Source organism: Phalacrocorax carbo, chromosome 1 (assembly GCF_963921805.1).
Source record: "Phalacrocorax carbo chromosome 1, bPhaCar2.1, whole genome shotgun sequence".
NCBI classification, from domain to species: Eukaryota; Metazoa; Chordata; class Aves; order Suliformes; family Phalacrocoracidae; genus Phalacrocorax; species Phalacrocorax carbo.
In genome coordinates, this window is record NC_087513.1 from 185,184,773 (window position 1) to 185,200,470 (window position 15,698).

Consider the following 15,698-nt stretch of genomic DNA (forward strand, 5'->3'; position numbering starts at 1 on the left):
TAAACACAGGCAGAGGCTAAGTGGGGACTGCAATTAGGCAGCCATACCAAGCTTAATCTGCGGACTACCTAATTGTAAGATTTGGGGTTTGGGAGGAGTGCCATCTGAGAAAGAAACGGAGAAGAAAAATTGGAAAATGACTACTTCCTCTCAATCCATAAAGCCTTCCAAAATTCAATTAACATGTTCTAAACTAAACCATCCACACACGCTATGGAACTAAAATGTGTGATTTCAAATATAGACACGAAAGTAGCTGCTCATTGATATTTATCAGAATTACAACATTCTCCGACCATTTCACTTCCACCTTTTTTATTGAAGTGGCATCCGTTGTTATCACTTTGGTACCTCAATACTTGAGATGAGCCAGAAAAATACCTATAGGCAATACAAATAAATTGTACGTGACCGCATACCGGATCTGTTAAATAACACTGCGAACCCCAAAGTCACTCAGAGAATGCCGTTCCCGCGCCCCGCACAAATACTGTTGTTTAATAATGCATACGCGATTAAGTTCGCCGTCTTCCCCACAGCGATTTTTTTCTTGCGATTTTATAGCTTCCCACATGGAAATAACACCTTCACTGGTGTGACCAATAGGAAAAGTACCACTGCGCTTACTTACAGTGCGACCGCTGTAAATACCGCTCGATCGCGAAGACTTGTAGGTAAAACTGTGAACAACTTTTTGCCGCTTTCTCCTCCGAAGTAAGGAAAGGTGGCAAAGAAGCAAAAGCATAGAAACTCCTCTGCTACATTGTAAATACAATTACTCATCCGTGCCTGCTCGCCTCCGTTCCCTAGTGCAGTTCAGCATCTCCAGCAGCCTTCTAAGCACCAACACCTGCTGGAAGGCGGAAACCTGATAGGCAGCAAGCACCGATACCGGTTAGATCCACAGCTTGCACTAATGGATTTTTTCAGATAGATGGCAGTGCACAAAGTGCATCCGAGATTGGTCCAGGGTCGAGATGCCATTTCAATGCTCAGACACTTTAACCAAGGGAATTACTGCATTATCAAAAGCACTTTTAGAAAGAGCGTGGCTTAGGGCCCCATCCTGCCATGCTGTGATAGCTCTGGCTCTTCTGATGGGGTGAACTGGGTGCCAAGAGCATAAACACGGCACAGCAGCACTTAGGATTTTACTTCCCATTCCTATGAGCGGCAAAGGATTCTTCTTTTAATACATTCTACCAAACATAGTTTTAAAACACAAAGCTAAAGGATGACTAACAAGACAGAATCCAAAAAGATACTGCGTACTGGATACAGGAGATGATAAATCTGATTTTCAAGGGTCTGTAGTAGCACAGATATAGAAACAGCCCAGCAATAAGAACAAGGTATTTCAAATCACTCTTACCGGCAAAAATCCTACAGCTGCTACTTAATTTTGTGCCCTCTTCATTCTAACAGACATTGTTACCAAGCTAGGAGAGCCGAGTGAAATTTTAACCATTTAGCTGCACTTACCCAAGTAAATCCCTTTCTCACAAAAGGAAGGTATTAACAAAGCAGCCGAAAGGACAAGGAGCGGATCTCACTGCACAATTAGCAGTGCTGTACCTACTACTCGGGGGTTTCGACAGGCGGCTATCATGATGTGGAAGCATCCACCATTGTTTTGTTTTCTGTTCGCAGTAGGGGGTTGCTAGGAAACAAAATACTATTGTCCGATTTCATGATCTATTGCCTGGTTTGCCTGGCAGTAGAGTCTTCTAAATCTATTAAGGGATTATTTTATATTTTACAGAGAGATTAAGACTAACAATAAAACACACGCACGCAGAGAGGAACAGTAAAAATGCTTCAGAATTCAGGGAAAAGGAGGGATATATTCCAGGTCGAGGAAGACAAACTATCCTGAGGAATAATGAACTTAAGCAGTCTGGCGATATTTCTACGCTCACACGTGTATCAGCTTTCCACAACTGTACCTGTAGTTTTGCCGACTTGACAGAGACTCTTTTGCTTCTGAGGATACAAAACGTTCTCTTACTACTGGAGAGCTACTGTACGCTGCAAGTTCTGTAAATACCACATGCTGCAGAACGCCTGGTGTGGGTGAGCACACACGCCGGAGTCATTTTTGTTCTTGGAATTCAGCTGAAGGTTGTTTCAGTGCCTTCATTTCTTTATTTTATGATTTATTCATTTTTTATGCATCGGACAGATAGAAGAGTCAGAGGCAATCCCCTACTCTCCTCCTCCCCCTCCGGCTGTAACATAAAAGGATGGATAGATAGATAGATAGATAGATAGATAGATAGATAGATAGATAGATAGATAGATAGATAGATAGATAGATAGATGCATGCATCAGGAAAAGAGATCTAAAATTGAAAGCCACAATAGCAAATTTCACATATTTTTCCAGTGGCAAGTCTTTGAAAAGAGAGGGATTAAAAGATTATTTAAACCAGACAAACGTGGGTGCCCGTCAAGGCATCCCCACAACACAACAGGGGACCTCAACAGCAAAAAACAATCGTACTGAAAAGCTGAGAGATGAAGAGAGTCCGGCACAAAGCCACAGAGAAAAAGGTTTTAAATAAAACCTGCAGAGTAGTTATTACTCTTTTATGTACATCTACAATTTCACACCATGCACAACAGGCACTATTTCAAAGTCCTTTCAACTTATTTATTAACATCTGTGCATTTTATCATTCCATTTTAAATGTGATAGAAAAAAAAAAGAGTTACATTGCAAAAGACATCAAAGCTTCCGACACATTACAGCAGAACTTCCAGTGATTAAAAAATAAAGTAATAACACACAACATAGAAAATGCACAATTCATGCGAAGGATCCGAGAGCTTCTTGTCTCTCCTGCCCTGAGACAGATTTATTCAGCCTCTAACCCTCCTTTCAGAAACCAGGAGCCCTCACCAAAAACCACGTTTAGAACAAAAGAGTGAAATGGAAGAGAGCTTTTCCCACCCCGCACAACGGCAAGCGACTTCCAGCGATCAGCTCAAAGCAGGCAGAGCCGGACACGACCCGCAGCCAGCCCCACTCCTGGCCGGTGGGACACGGCGGTCCCCGGCTGACAACCCGCTACAGCAGCGTTGCCTGTTGTCCCTCACCGGTCGCACGGCCAGATCCCGCCACCCACAGCTGCGCTGAAACCTGTTTCGAAGCCCTCACTCGAGGAACGGGAAGGAAGAGGGATGGGACAGTCACCTCCCGAGCCGCCACCAAAAAAAACTGTTCTGCAAACTGCAGGGGGGCTGCTGACGGGGTCCTCGCAGCCACCTAACTGCGGGGGGGTGGGAAGGGGGGAGCGGGGTTTGCAAGCGGGAGGGACCCCGGGGTGCCCACGGAGGGGGGGGGGGGTGGGGGGGAGCTGCCCGCCGCGGCGGGGCTCTCCCCGGCGGGGGCGGGGCCGGCAGCCCCGTCCTCCCCGCCGCTGCAGCAGCAACTGCAATTAAAAAAAATTAAAAAAAAATAAAAAAAAAAAGAAAGAAAGAAGAGAATCGAAATAAATAAATAAATAGCCCGCTAGCGGGAATAGGAAAATAAAAACCCACCCTAAACAGGCGGACCCCAAACAACAACAAAAACCGGGCACCCGGGAGAGCAAACTTTCTGACTCACCGCCGGGGAGTGCCCGTGCCCGGGGGGCCGGCGGGCAGCGGCGGGGGCGGCGCACGGCCCCGCGGCGCCGGGGGAGCGCAGCCGGAGCCGGAGCCGGGCGAGGCGGGCGCCGCCGGCGGGGCTGCGGCGGGGCCGGGGCAGCGCGTCTGGCCCTGCTCCCGCCGCCCTGCCCTCCTTCCCTCCCTCCCTCCCTCCGTCCCCGGCTGCCCGCCCCGGCCCTCCGCAGCGCCTCCCCCGCCGGGAGCCGCCCGGGGCGGGCTGCCGCCGCCGCGGCGGGACCGCCGTTACCTACCGGCTGCCGGTGCGGGGCCGCGGAGCAGCGGGAGCCGCCGCCGCCGCCCCCCTTCGGCGGCTGCCGGGTCCGGCGGCGCTGCAGCGGGCGAAGGACGCCCCGCGGCGGCGGGGAGCGCGGGGCCGGCGGCGCGGGGTGCCGGGGAGGCGGCGGCCGCCGATGCGCACAGGCAGCGCGGTGCCTCGGTCGGTCGGTCTGTCTGTGCGTGAGTGTGAGCGTGTGTCTGTGTGTGCGCCGGGGAGGGATGCTGCAAGGGACCGAGGGAAAATTCTCCCCTCCTAGCAAAGCCGCCGACAAATGGCAAGGCAGGTGTGCAGGGGAGGCAAGGCTCCCGGAGGAGGAGGAGGAGGAGGAAGGGGGAGAGGGGCGGTGAGGAGGGCGGGGAGCGCACAGCCCGGCAGCCGGGTGTCACGGCCCCGCCGAGGACGTCCCGGGTGCGGCCCCCAGGGCCGAAAGAAGCGGGGTGAAGCCCCGCCGGCTGCCGGGGAGGATCGCAGCGCGCCCCGCTCCCCTCTAGAGGTGGGGGGCGCCGGCGGTGGGGAGCGGTCCCCGCGGAGGGCTGGGGTCCGGACGCCCTGCGAGGCGGGAGCCCTGCAGGTACCCCCGGCAGAGCATCCTGCCGCAGGTTCTCCCCGAGGCCTCCCCTCAAACCCCGCCGGCGGCTGCTGGCAGCGCCCCGCGCAGCTCTGGGAGCTGCACCCCAGCCGGAGGCACTGGTGCTTCCTCTGGAAATCCTCCCGTGAGAAGCAGTCCCACGTCTTATCTGCAGAGGCTCACACCTCCCAGTTAGCCATGGCTTCAAAACCAGCTCCCCCAAGGAAAACCCTTGATACAGGGTCTGGTTTTTCGCTTATTCATCTCCTAGGCAGAGGACAAACCTCAAGTGTGGCGACAGCACCCAACCTCACCCTTCCTCCTTGAAGCCACGGGGCGGGTGGCCAAGGACAGCTCTTCGCAGGACAAGGCGCTGGGCCCAGAGGGGCTGCCAGCAACAAGTGCTTCCCCAGAGCCAAGCGCTGCTCCTGGAGATGCCACGGAGCACCTGGGCCAGGGAGGCTTTTGTGGCCGCATCTGGGCTCCCACAGAAGGTGCCTGCTAATCTGAACTCTTCCTGCTATTTGAATGGGAAAAGCCTGCTCTTCTCCTGGCCTGAATTACCAAGCAGGGCTGCTGTAAGAGGTGGTGTGATTTAGTGCCGGAGAAAGCCTTTGTGTGCCCATTTATAATACGTTTCAGCACACTTCCAGGTGACGATTAGTTGGTAAGTGAAAAGTGGCTGTGGCTGAAAGGTGGAAACTAACATCAGATATTAAATATTGCACGCGGCAGCTATGATTTCTAGTGGTAGGGAAAAAAATCTGATAGAAAAATCTCCTGCCTCTCTTTTTCCACAGTATTTCTTTCACCAAAGCGGTACTGAATTACATCCACATTTATTGGGCTAATTGTATACGCTCACCAGCCCATCGGTTTGGGTTTACCATCAAGCATGGTTATGCAACAGAAGCAATTTCCACACCACCAGGCTCATCTGATTTAAACAATACTGGCTGGCGTTGCCTCTGCGTGTAGGTTTTGGGTTTTTTTTTCCCTTGGCTGGCGGGGTTAGCGCCACAGCTTCAGTCTGAGAAGTGACAACAAATAATACCGACACAAATTATGCCGAGCAATACAAGGACACACATGTGGAGGACAAAACACGCAAATCAATGCGCTGGTTTAGGTTAGTGTAAACTGCGTCTGCTGAGGGGCCGGAGCTGCTCTTGGCCCGGCTGTGCGGGTGGGGATTGCTTATTTCCCGACTGGTTCTTCCTTTGCTTTTTAGTGGCGATACAGATAGCTGAATAAAGGAGAAGTTGCTGGAGGCAGTTCTGTTAAACATAGCCCCGATGAAAGTAAGACGTAATTATATCTTGGGCATCCGCTTCCATGTTATTTACAGTAAAACACAACGTTTCAGTCTTTTAAAGAACAGGCCTGACTGAAGCCTGTTCGTTCTTAAGCAAGCACCTTCTAAAAAGCATGCAGAAAACTTGCGGGGAAGTTCATGCGCAACTCGTACCTCACCTGTATGTAAATCAGCTTGCGAAATCAAGGACTAGTTAAAAAAAAAAAAAAATCACACAAACTCCAGTGTCTGACTATATTTCCTAAGTTTGTTCCCTTCATCTGTGTTAAATTTGCTTCTTCACCTCTTTCTCCTAACACTGGATGCAGTTGTACTTAGAGACACACACACACACACATACAACAACACAACACAGACGGTTCAAACACACGCCTCAAGTGTTGCGTAAGCCTTGGCTGACGTAAAACAGAGGTAAAAGAAAATACCTCTGCCCATGTTGGTCCTGTTTAACGTGTCTGACTGAAGCGTGAAAACGCTTGATAAGGTTATTTTATTATAGCAGTTTAGGGTTTTCCCCTCCTTCCCTCCCACAGAACTGCCCAGACAAGCGTGTGCACACAAACACACGTGCGCAAATCTGCCGAAGAAGGTGTTGCCTTCTTTGCATGATTTTCACTAACACTTCAGCATTTATTTGCTATTTGTAGGTCAGTACAGTGTCTGCTTCCAGCCAAGTCCTCGCTTTGTTACGTTCTGAATAGCTCTTGGGAAGTTGCTGGCTTGACCCTGAAGACTTTATAGTTTAATGTTTTAATAACTAAAGGAGGTTTTTTTATTTATTTAAAAAAGGACTCATTTTAGCTGTCGCATAAGCATGCATTATATCCCAAGACTTCAATCGGGGCTGCACAGACATATCTGAGAGCACAATTAGGCCCTCTGGACCTTTTAAAGCTTCAAAAATAGTAATGTGTAATTCCTTCTTCTGTGGATCCTGCAAGCTTTAAGAGAATTTTTGAAAGCTGGAAATTCCTATTTATCCACTAAGAGGCTCACAAGCAATCTTCCCCTAATGGAAATAGAACTGTAAAGCCGAAACATTAATATACACAATATGATACATTATGCAGGGATAGACTCGTTGGAGCCAACGAGAGGGCACGGCGGCTGTGCTGCTACAGAGCCAGAGCCAAGCGGGTTCACTCTGCTTACTCGGCTTCCTGCACACGGGTTTCGCTATCTGATTTGTATTAGCACTGTACGGTTCTCTCTTAAAAAAACAAAACCAAAAACAAAACAGAAACATCTGACCTTTGAATCCCTCATCTGCATTGGCTGGCAGCCGGTATTGGCGAATCAGAGGGCACAGTTTGGTCTAAATACGAGACAGCTATTCTTCAATAACTGCGCTGTTAATATGCAAATCTCTGTCCTCTGTCGACTGTAATCTCCCGCCTCTGATTGGCTTCGGTGATGAAAAAAAATTCAGGTTACTCGTTAGCAGGCAAAATAACGCTCTTCAGGTTCCCCCTTAAGATGAAGCGTTATAAAGCCTTGGGAACATACATGCTAGACACAAACAACGACAAAGCAAGACAAAAAGAAGCCAAGAAAACGGGATTAGAAACATGATAAAAGGGGAAATTGTGCATTTAAAAATTATCCTGACTCCCTTTCTTCTTCCTGGCTTTCTCTCGGGAGTTTTGCCAATGACTGCAGATGGGACGTTTTTGTTCATTTCTTTTTCAACCCTTGCCTTCCACATATGATGGTGAGCTCAAGCTCACAGCAGAAGACTGGAATTTGTACTGAGAACATCATTTCTGTACTGGAAGACACACACGTATCTGTCACCATGGGTCAGCTTTGCTGGCCTGCGTGCAGAATGCTAGGAAGAAATCTATCACTACGTATTGATAAGTATCTTGATATCAAAAAGGCAGATGGAGCAATTGAGCAAGAAGCAATCTATGGTTCAACTCTTTAAAAGCCACTGCAAAAAACATCCACCAATATCAGCACCGATGTTGGCGTATTCTTCACAGGGAGCCAGACTTGGCTAACCACCGAACTTAGCAGGCCATTTTCTGCAAGGCACGAGCTGATGGGAATGCTCATGCCAACTCAACGGCCAAGACAAACGTTTCGTTTTCCATCAGAGCCCAATAGGGCATACGAGAGTAAGATCTGTTCTCTGTTACACAGTATAAAAATTAAATAGTTCTATCATCTCTGGTAGAGTTAAATTCTGAGGAATCTTCGCAGAGCTGGGCTGGCTTTGGGGATCCCCAAAGTGGATGTGCAGCCACATTGTTCCTCCCTCTTTGCCTTTATTTTGTAAATTTTCCTTCATTCTTGCAATTCACCTTTCCTGAAGCGTGGCACCTGACAAGCTGCATTGTCTTCACTCCGTACAGATGTGCCCAGCTCTCCTGCTTCCTTCTCTGAAGTGGCGGATGAGACGAAGCTGGTAATTCCTTAAATATATGTATCTGGGCTGAAATCGTGGTCCAAGTGAAATCAGTATTAATTTGATCATCAATTTTGTTAAAACTGTGATTTTGCTTCTTGGGATTGGCAGCAGAGTATTTTTGGACATTGACTCCAGTTTCCAGATAAGATGAAGGTCAGGTGCTGTTAGCGGACGACGAGTGACCTTTCTTTTTCCTCAGGCTTTTCACCAAGGGGGAGCTACATTATTTTGGGTGGGTGGACAACCCATCTGATTAAAAAGAAGCAGAGTTCTGAGAAGTAAGGTAATCTTGCCTGTCTTTCCCGCAAAGCATGCAGGGCAGCTCCCTGCACAAATTACTGAGCAAAGAGTGAAGCACACGCACCCATGAGGAACCTGCAGTAACAGCGTGATAGGGTTACCTGACTGCAAGTCCTTGGACACCTTGGAAAGATGGAGGGCTGAGCTCAGAGCAGACTTCACACAGGGCTTTTGATTAACTTGCCACAAAGAGAGAAGTTGTGAAAAAAGATAGCGATGCCGCAGAGCTGCTTTCCTTTTCTGTCTCACGCATTTCAGGTACAAAGATAATGGGAATAGCACAAACAGAAATGCAGGCAGACATCTGAAACTAAAGGTTAGAAGGAAAAGATTTTGACACGAACCACACAGGCTTCCCACAGCAAAGGTCAAACAGTGACCTCCACACAAATGAATACACTTCAGCTACTATAAAGGAACTTCAATACTTCAGTTTCAGCAAAAAGCCTGAAAAATGCATTATGCAATCCGTTTATTCTGTTGGGTTTTTTCCCCAAGTGATATGACCATCTCTTCCAAATATACATAAGGCTTCTCATTGAATAAATAATAAAGCTAGGTAATAATTAACTCTTAAGTGTGTTCTCCCTAGTCCTGCTCTAGGGAAAATTAAAAAAAAAAAAGTCCACATGCTTCAGCAGCCAGAGCTACAAGCACATCCAACCAGATAATTGGCACAGCCGTTGAGCCAGCACAGTGTTAACTCTGTTTTAAGCTTCCTCAAATCATCTAGCTTTAGAACCCATGTAATTTAATTGGATTGCTACAGACCTGACAGCTCCCTGTGTACTGTACGCTAACGGATTGCATCGTTACTGTATGATTGGATGCATAAGGTGATGCTGCCAGTCCTGAGAACTGTCACCAGCCGTGAAGCTCATCTTTCATCTTCCAATCACCATCAGAAAATGAAAACAACTGTGTTCCTCCCCTAAATCTGAAAAATAAAATTTGGGAGTATTTAAAACCACCACATACCGGCAGTGGAAGATTTGGGCCAAACCTCGCATCCTTGGTCACGTAGGGGATTCTCTGCCATGTGGCCTGTTCCATTGAAACTCTGGTTAACTCAAGCTGGCTCATCAAAATAATCAGTCTTACTTAGATGAGGAAAAGTCTGCTGAACGAGGTCTTATAATCCCAAAGGAGAAAATATGAAGGCGGTTTACAAGGCAACACTACGTATGCTCAGTAAATACAGATAGAGAGACGGTGTGGGTAATATAAGCTAAATAGCAGATCAACAAATTCTGAAATGCAGTTTCAGCTTCCACCTTCGTGAAGCAAAAGCTAACAATATGTGTAAGCTGCAGATGTCCCCAAGGCACGAGTGACAGGTAGGGGCCAGATCATCATCAAGAGTCTATAAGAATTAGATACCTCTCCACCACTACACCACCACTACACCACCACTACACCACCACTACACCACCACACCTCCTTGGCTTCAGACATCTTTTGAAAGAGAAGACTGATATTTTGACCTTTATGCTGTCTCTTTGCTGCTGATTTCCTGAATGCCCATTGTACTTCATCACTATTCTGCTCATTTTCTAACACAAGTTTTATTTTTATTTAGGAACCACCCAAAGCAAGCATAATCCTCGCTCTTAACTCTTACACGGGCTATCCAGCTACTATTGTCCCATTTTGGGGGGGAGCGGGGCGCATCGAAAGCACAGACTTGCTCAACCTTTCTCATGTTAATGTCAATAAATGTTGAGTTAAGCTGCTACTGATTATTTTGTAGACAAATGTCTGTTTTTTCAACAACACCATGGGCAATTTTCAAAGCAGACAAAAGTAAACATTCTGGAAGAACCCAATCCAGTTAGGCTAGTCCTAATTTTTTTTTTTCTTTTTCTGGGGTGTGTGTGTGTGTGTCTTTTTTTTTTAAACCATTCATAATCACTGCTATGCAGAAAATGATGTACAAAATTACCATTTCCAGGCACTCTTCTCTGAGGACACTGTCACCATTTTTTCAGCAACTGCCCCTCTTCTTTTTGCCTTAGGTGGTGAGTAGTCCTGTGCAAGCCTATCAGATAGGCTGTTAAAGGATTATTTTTCCCAAGCTATACCATTCTTTAAATCAAAGACTCATCCTGACGTACCTTGCTTGTGAAGATGTTCTGGAGTGAGACTACAAAAGCCTTCCAGTGGTCGTTGTCATACAACCACACCACCACGCAAAGTGTCCACAAACCATTAACTACGTATAGAGTCCATCCATACTTTCCGTGCATACTTTCATCAAGTTATGCTTAATTCAAGCAACTCATACCCCCAACATTGAACTTTGACCTTGTAAATAGTCTAGAATTTTACTAAGAGGAGGGATCATGATTTTCCTCCTCCTTACTTCAGTGACCACTGGAATGCAGCTGTATCTGAGGTGGCTCTTCAGCAATACACAGCAGTACTATATAACATGATGATCAGGAATGGAAAATAAAGACTAATGTATTCAGCTGAAACAGCAACTGATATTTCCATAGGCAGAATATAATAACCTGAGCTGGCATTCTGCCAGGACACTGGGGTTAACATCATTACTCCTACAATACTCCTATTTATGGGCAATATGGAAAAAAAAAAGTAACAACAGGATTTTTTAATTGAACCAGTGTGAACCCAACTACAGTAGGTTGCAGTCCAATTAAAATTGACAGCCCAGTGAAGCGGATACACACAACACACAGATAAATCTAGAAAATCCAAGTTGTTCTCTTTTTCTTTGTCTTGGTGGTTTTTTTTCTGCTGGATATTTCATTACATTTTCTAAATCTTTTGATGCCAGGAAACTATCATTGGCTGGAAACACTTACTAGCTTTTTGCAGACAGTTTTCATAACTTAAAATAAAGATGGAAAAATATATCCTGTTAAATGTTTCAGCATTGCATTTCTTTTCTACAGCACACAGTATTAAAATTACACTGGGTGTGCAGCAGGAGATTAGAAAGAGCAACTGCTTTTAACCTTTAATAATAAATGACGCTGAAGTCACTAAATCTGTCTTTGAAGCACACACCGTGTATGTGCTACCAATTGGAAACTTGTAGCTAACCTACAAGCAAACAGTCTGATACTCTACCAAAAATGCTGCAGAGGCTAACTCCTGAAAGGCAAAACTACTTTCTTTTCTTTCTTTTTTTAATTTTGGGAAAAATAAATGCTTGAAATGGCATAAAATATATTACATTGTTTACTCCTGGTTCTTTACTCATATGAATATCTCTTTCTCAGGCATGTAGAACCATGCAAGCACCCACCGAGGTCATCAGGACTCCTGGGGAATTAATATTCCTTATCTGACAGAGGTGTTGCAAGGCGTACTTCATTAGTGTTCTGAAGCACTCCGAGAGCCCTAGATAACAGCTGCTATATGTTGTAAGAAAATAGTACTATTCATTATTACAGAAGAGCTAAACCATGTTTGTAATTGACCATTGCCTGAATGTTTTCCAAACTTATTGGGTTTGGAGATATACCTCAAAGCAAAGCTGTTATTTAATAGAATGAAGAAAGTAAAGCAGCAACAGAGTATGTTTTAAGAGCAAAACAGAAGAAAGCTCCCCTGGGCTGTATCCTATTGACCTCTAGTTCCATTATTGTTTCTAAAATGTTTTTCCATTTAAGGCATTGCCACTGAATCCTTCCCAGGAATCCCTGGGAAAGGATATAAAGTGAGGTCTCTACTAAGCTTGTAACATCTCTAAAAATGGAGGGTTGATTTATGTTTTACTGACAGCCAGGTTTAAGGGGGAAAAACCCTCCAGGCTTTGGCTATGAATCTTCTATAATATAATAAATGGTGCCATCTACCGGCTCTCTTTTGCTTTTGATCAGTGTCAGGGTTTGATTGTACAGTATAGCTACTGCAAGTAGCATTAAAACACCAAGGAAATCAAGCCAACATGACTGTAGCTAGCATACTTCCTGACAACGGATCTTGGAATGATTTACAGGGGTTTCCGTAAAGCAAACAAGCCTAAAATGAAATAAAAGTAGTAGAAGAAAGAAAAATGGCAAGATGCATGCAAGGGAGAAAAGGCAGCCTTCCAGCAGGCATGTGAAACTGGATGAAGGGTCGATACTGAAGACAGAGACAGCTAAGCTGAACCAGATGCAACCATCCCATAGGACAAATCAGTGACGAGACTCCTCAGAGGGAAGAGGAGAGCTTCTCCAATCCCTCCCAATTAATTTTCTGTTAGAAAAAGAATAGCCAATCGTGCTGTTTTTTCCCTTCCACCCACTCCAGTTTCTACTATAAAACAAAGATGAAAATGTAAACAGCCCTGACAAAAGAAATATACAGATAGACAGAGAAGTTATGGGTGAATTTCTTTCTCAGAGCTCAATATTTTTTCTGGTTTTCACCAGTAGCAAGATTTGACTCTCTTACTTATGCCCCAGAAAACTACATGAACTGTGCAACGTTCTACTCTTACGTATCCTAAGCAATCTTGGCACCTCTTCTGGGGCCAAACTAGACGCACTGAGTAAAGGAACTGCTACAGAATATTTTGTTGTTGCTGATTTTAATGTACCTGGATAATTTGCTTGAAAAAGCAAAATCAGCTGTAAAGCTATTTTAGTCTGACTTCCTAAGCAAACGAGACTGCTATCACAGCATCTGGCTCAAAAATATATAATTTTATCAAGTGCTTCACAAAAAGCAAAATGACTGTTAGTGCTCCTTTGGAGGAAGAAGCATGAGCAGAAGCTCTTCTTAGACATCAGACAATGCCACAAGACGCAAATCCATAGGAAGGGGCTCTCCTTCAGTTCGGCTTCTCATAAAATATATGTTTGTCATGCTAGTCTTCACCTGGTGAGAAACATATAAGCAGGACTGGATGGAAATGCAGGTTATCAGGGCTTTTACTGCTGCAAATGGAATGTGCATCAGAGCAGGTTACAGCTTCCTGGGCTCCAGCTTCATCTCCTATCAATGAAGATCATGTTTATCTGTGCCTCAAGGAGGGCTTTGAGACTTTAAAAGTACAAGAGATCATGGAAACCATATCTTGACACGGATGTAGATTTCTCCATGCCTGAATCAGATGTGCAGAGAGTCAGCAGCACTCACAGCAGAGTCCGATCTCCACTCCTGGACCCCAAGTTAAGATTTCCATATAGCCCTCAGGAGTATGAGTTTTGGCAGCAGCCACACACTGAGGGATTTCAGACAATACAACTCCATCTGGAGTTGTGCTGGAAAGGGCTGGGAGCACTGGAGTTGCTGTGGAAAGCCTTTCACACAGGCCTTAAAATGAGAGCCTTCTGGAAAATAAAATTACAGAACCCAGGCTGAGAATGCTATTGCCACATGTGCAATCAGGACTTTCTAACTAAGGGCCACGGAGAAGCTTATGACAATAAAAATGGTATACATTTTGTGATTAGCATGCAGACCCAATCTAATGGGATCTGTTTTCATGTCAAGGTGTGCAAACACTTTCTTCTCACTTCATTTAGTGAGTGATCTCTTGAACAGTGTTAAGTTTTAAGAGACGAGGCCTAGCTCCTGTAATAAATGTGCTGACAATACCTCCATTCTCCAGCTCCTAAAAGAAGTTCTCAGAACGATGTGTAGCATTAGAGAAATTGACTACCGCTGCTGTGCATGAAACCCACAGCTTCCAGTTCAGTTCTTGGCTCTGGGAACAGGCAGGGAGCAAGCATGAGTCTAGGCAGCAGATGGGGACATTGCTAATTGGTCTGTTTTGATGCTGGGCCATCCGCTGACAGACACTTCGCACTTCTCTCTTAGCAGTGATTTGCAATGTCAAAGAGCTACAGATATGGGAATGATAACAAAGAAGGTTAAAACAGCAATCACTTCAGTGCAGACAATCGTTTTTCTCAACTGTGCTAACCAAATTTGCTGCAGAACATTGCAAGGCAGCTTGGACTTGGCAGACTCTTTGCAGATCAAAAGATGTGATTTGTCCTTCTTACAGTGTCAAGTGGCAATGATATTAGGTGAGTGCCATCATTTCTAATGCATTTTTGCTGTTTTCTTAAAACGCCTGGTGATCATTGTAAAAGCAGGGAAGCAGAATGGCCTACCATCTGTGCAAGAAAATACGCTGGATGAAAACCTCCATGAGAGCAGTGGTTCATAAACAAGGGATCAGAACTCAGTAACGGTTGTAAGTGTGGCAGAAGTATCATTGCAAAAGCAGGATTCACAACCAGAAGCAGGAATAAAAGACTGCAGTTGCAGCTGGAAGAGAATTTAGGAGCATGCTGGAAACAGTGGAAAAGTCTGGGAGCTGTTCCATCAAACTGTTCCAGTTTAAAGAATGGCAACAGATCACAATCTTTATACTATGTAAAAATTCAACTTCCACATTTTCTTCTTCTCCAGAGATTACTGGCTACAGATCTTAGGATTTTTGCAGTAACAATTGCGGCTTTGTCTTCTGTAATGTCGCTGCCACATTTTACATGCTCTGGGACAGTCAATGACTGTGATTATACTGCTTTGGGGGAGGAATGAAATCAGAGATTCTGTCTGCCTTTCATTTTTGAGCAGAGTTACAGAGTTCTCTGTGTTTTTAAGGATTTTTTCTGTTTTATATTAAAATGAAAGAAAATTGAACTACTCATTACAGATCAGCCATTTACAACGCAGTAAAACAAACATTTTTTGAATGGAAGGGATATAAAATGTTTTCTCAAACCACCAGTGCCTAAAAAGAAGGAATTTTACTGTCCATGTGGATCTCACATGGAAAAATGTCACCCTCTAGAGGGTCAAGTTCTATCCTTTCATTGTTGATGGAGCTGTATATTTCTAAATAAAGGAAATCGTAATGGGAAATGCTGGCGGAACCATCAGTGGAGTGCCTCCACACAAAAGGGAATTTGAAATTTAAAAGCCACTATTTTGCCTTGCCTTTTCTGAACATCACCGCCTCTATCCCAGACAAACATAGGAAGAAAGACTGTTTGCCGTGGTATTTTCAACAGAAAATGACCAGAAGTTACCTAAAATAAGTGGCAAAGATAGGCTGAGTGAAAACAGTGTCCTCATTTAAACCAGACACCCAGTTTTTACATGGCTAAAAGTGAGTTGCATTCATGCTGTATTTTAGCGGAAATAATCTGAAGCCCAGCTGAAGCTAATTGTGTTGGTTCCTTCCGCAGCACATGGAAAA

General features: G+C 45.2%; 1 protein-coding gene across 8 annotated transcripts in view; it reads right to left on the reverse strand.

Moving 5' to 3' along the window:
• ENOX1 (ecto-NOX disulfide-thiol exchanger 1) overlaps positions 1-4,183 on the reverse strand; it is a 378,888-nt gene extending 374,705 nt beyond the window's left edge. For 5 of the 8 annotated variants that reach the window (XM_064440825.1, XM_064440829.1, XM_064440821.1 and 2 more), the window contains exon 1: positions 3,903-4,182. The gene's annotated coding sequence lies outside the window, so the exon portion shown is untranslated. Of the gene's footprint in view, positions 1-3,610; positions 3,701-3,902 lie in introns of those variants that run through there. The other 3 variants (XM_064440830.1, XM_064440824.1, XM_064440823.1) reach the window with 3 other exon arrangements.
• Positions 4,184-15,698: the final 11,515 nt, after the last annotated feature.